Source organism: Etheostoma spectabile, chromosome 4, assembly GCF_008692095.1.
Source record: "Etheostoma spectabile isolate EspeVRDwgs_2016 chromosome 4, UIUC_Espe_1.0, whole genome shotgun sequence".
Lineage (NCBI taxonomy): Eukaryota > Metazoa > Chordata > Actinopteri > Perciformes > Percidae > Etheostoma > Etheostoma spectabile.
Genome location: NC_045736.1, coordinates 169,018 through 169,586, shown reverse-complemented (window position 1 = coordinate 169,586; position 569 = coordinate 169,018).

Sequence of the window (569 nt, the reverse complement as noted above, 5' to 3'; positions counted from 1 at the left end):
CTTTAGACACTACTTGAGCTGTAATCCATTTACAATCATCACAGATCACTGTCCACTCCTCCCTCTACGGAAACTGGATGTCACACATGACCCCACAAGACGACGAGGTCGTTGGGCTTTGGAGTTGAATCCGTATCAGTGGACTATACTACACAAGGAAGGAAAGAAACACACTAATGCTGACGCTATGTCACGGATTCCCCTCTCACAGGACCCAGTGGTCTCAAAGGACAGAAACTCCTCAGGAACTCCACTCCTCTCCTGTCAAACTGGACACTCTACTCCACAGTTAGACAATCTACCAGTACAGCCTTCTTCTATGATCAGCACCACGGATCAGGTTTGCTGTGCGGCAGGCACGGCATCATGGGTGGGCCTGACGGGTCTAGGCCCACCCACTTTTCAGCAGGCCCACCCACAAATTTTCATTAAAAAATAATAATAATTATATATTGTAATTGTAAAGAATTATTAAAAAGTGGCAAATTATCTCATAATTGTGCTAAAGTAATCTAAATCTTAAGTAGTTTTTAACTTAATTTAAAAAAAGTTGTTTGTCTATTAAGTGA